The sequence below is a fragment of the Octopus bimaculoides genome, chromosome 22 (assembly GCF_001194135.2).
Source record: "Octopus bimaculoides isolate UCB-OBI-ISO-001 chromosome 22, ASM119413v2, whole genome shotgun sequence".
In the NCBI taxonomy this organism is placed as follows: Eukaryota; Metazoa; Mollusca; class Cephalopoda; order Octopoda; family Octopodidae; genus Octopus; species Octopus bimaculoides.
Genome location: NC_069002.1, coordinates 24,599,373 through 24,602,352, shown reverse-complemented (window position 1 = coordinate 24,602,352; position 2,980 = coordinate 24,599,373). Strand labels below are relative to the sequence as shown.

The 2,980-nt window shown below is 37.2% G+C and overlaps 1 long non-coding RNA gene across 1 annotated transcript in view; it reads left to right on the top strand.

Annotated features, from left to right (window-relative positions):
- LOC128250549 (uncharacterized) overlaps positions 1-2,407 on the top strand; it is a 58,071-nt gene extending 55,664 nt beyond the window's left edge. Inside the window, exon 3 of the long non-coding RNA XR_008266580.1 lies at positions 1,822-2,407. This is a non-coding gene — a long non-coding RNA (uncharacterized LOC128250549). The remainder of the gene's footprint in view (positions 1-1,821) is intronic.
- Positions 2,408-2,980: the final 573 nt, after the last annotated feature.

Below are 2,980 nucleotides of genomic sequence, written 5' to 3'. Positions count from 1 at the left end.
TATATATACATACATACGTACGTATACAAACATACACACAGATAGATATATATATATATATTTATATATGAAGAAGGGATGGGGGTAGAGCCAAAGTAGTCATTGAATCCACAACACACACTCTTATATTCATTTACAATTGTTACATAATATTTTGTGATATTCTTATATTCTAAAACGCAAAACCGTCAGCACCCAGAACAAAATGCTTGGTGAAATTTCGACTGTCAGTACGCTCTGGGTTCAAATTCAATCAGGGTCAAATTACCCTTTCATCCTTTAGGAATCGATGAAATAAGTAACAACTGAGCACTGTGGTCGATGTAATTGACTTAACCCTTCTCCCGGAATTGTTGGCTTTGTGTGAAAATATGAAATCTATCTTCTTATGTTATATTCCCATAACATATTTTTCCTTAGATGTAAGACTTTCTCGTCAGCATTCTACGTCGGTTAAAAGCAAATTAATGGTAAGCTATTGCCGGCGGGAGCAATTTACTTCTTAATTTATTTTGGGTCTAACGATTGATGTTTGGAACGAAGTGGTTATTTTGGTATTTAATGCGCTAGTACAATCCTTCACAATTTACCCACCCCACCTTTGGTTTGTCTACTTGTTTTGTTTCGTTTCTTTCGGAATATTACGTTTGAATGGTCCCACTTTTTTCCTTGTTTCGGTCATGAGACAGCGACCATGCTGGGGCACCGCCTTTAAAAAAGGAACAGGTTGAAAAAAATTTTTGCCGAGCCGCTAACTTACGTCGACAGAAACAGAACCAACACAGGTTTTCAAGCGGTGATGGGAGCAAATACAAACACAGGTATGCATACACATGCACGCACACACACACGCACACACGTGCACACACACGTGCACACACACGTGCACACACACACGTGAACACACATACACACACATCAGCTTACATCTATAGTCCATACCTCAGGTTCCACGCAGTGGGACTGAAACAAGAACCATGTGAACGGTATTGAGGTCAATGTATTCGTCTAAAACTTTCATGGTGGTGCTCCGGCGTGGCCGCAGTCCACTAACTTAAACGAATACGATATAAGAGTTAATAAATTTTACAGTTTATTGCCGTCTTATCAACAATGTCAACACCTGTTTGTCTTACAGAGGCAGGAGATAAGTATATATATATAAAGAGAGAGAGAGAGAGAGAGAGACAGAGAGAGAGACAGAGAGAGAGAGACAGAGAGAGAGAGAGTTCAAATTTATAGTAAAACAAAGGACGAAGACAGGTGTATGAACAACAAATAGGTGTATTAGTTTGACACTCGGGAAAATGAAAAAGTCTTTTTATGTTTCGATCCTACGCTCCTCAACAGAAAAGAATAAGAGAAAATAAGGAAAGAGAGAGAGAATGACAAAACAAAAACCAAAAAAACCTGTAGATTCAGCGGTCAAGCATGGCGACTAATGAGAAAAAACTTTGAGAGAAGAGGTTGGAAGAAAGGGAGATAATAAAGTGTGCGTGTGTAATTGAGAATGTGTAAGTGTATGTGTGAATAGGAGCTAGTGACTTTGATGTGTGTGGGTGAGTGCGTGTATACGTGCGTGCCTCTGTAACACACACACACACAACACACACACAAAACACACACACACACACACATATACACACACATATATATATATTTAAGAAAACGAATACAAAAGGCTTTTCTGATAATGTTTCCACTTTAGTATTAAGATGTTTACAAGAATGTAACTCTGAGTTTCTTGCTTGAAAGCAATTTTCAAACAAATAATCTCGAGTTGTATTTCGGGATTGTCAGTTTTGTTTTTTGTCTTTCCAGAATGGAACAAGCAGAGCAAGAGAACACAAGAAAACGGAAGAGATCACAGGTATGTGACGAAAAATTCCCGGACAGTGGACATGAGTTAGAAGAAGAACAGTAAAAAACCAGTGAAGAACGAATGTATAGTACGTGTGTTTATTTGGTAAAAAAAAAACAAAAAATGATCGCCCAGAAATACAACAATATCTGTTTCGACACACGACTTCACATCAGGAATCTTGCAACACAAATTGATAAACGTAATTTAGAGTTTATTTTTTGCTTAAATAAGGAGTGTTTGATTACAAGCATACACATATACAAACACCCCCCCCCCACACACACATATATAATCATACATCAGCACATATATAGAGAGAAATGTGGCACCTTGGGCAAGTGTCCTCTACTGTAGCCCCGCGCCGTCTAAAGCCTTGTGAGTAGATTTGGCAGACGGAGACTTAAAGTATATGCACCCTCTAAAGAATTCATCACTTCGTTATCGAACACTATATCGAGATCGATCAGTCTGAAATAGAACACGCTTCCCTTCTCCATCAGTTATTCATGAAACGTTATTAGCAATCATCCCCAGAATATTTTTCTCCACTCTTTTCCCATTATAATATGTGAATTAAAAATCATTCAAACACAGACTTGTATTTTGTCATTTAATGATATCTTTGAGATTGGCGAACCCGCGCTATATATATATATATTGCTACGTTCCCTGTAATCGAACTTATATAGTTGTTGCCCCTTTCATCATACATCCTATCTATTTATTTATGCATATAGTTGCTGAACTAGTATCAGTCATATTTGATATTGGAAAATAGAAAATAATTTTGGCCGTTTCGGTCTATAACATTGGAAATAATGTTTTACAGAGTTTTAATGACCTGAATTCATTCTTTCCTACTTTATCATACATGTAATTGGTGTTTTCATTGCATCGCAATTCAATTAATTCTTCTCGAATCTCTTCTTCAGCTGAACGAGCAACGCAGCTAAACGGGTCAATCATCCATGGACTTAATTCAAATGAATATAAATCAGAGAATCTTTTGTTCGTTTTAATGGTAATATGTGTCCAGGATATGTTTCGAGACCGATTGTGTTAAGAGAGAACAAATTTCTGCCAGCTCAGGCATGCTGTGAAATATTTTACGTAAAT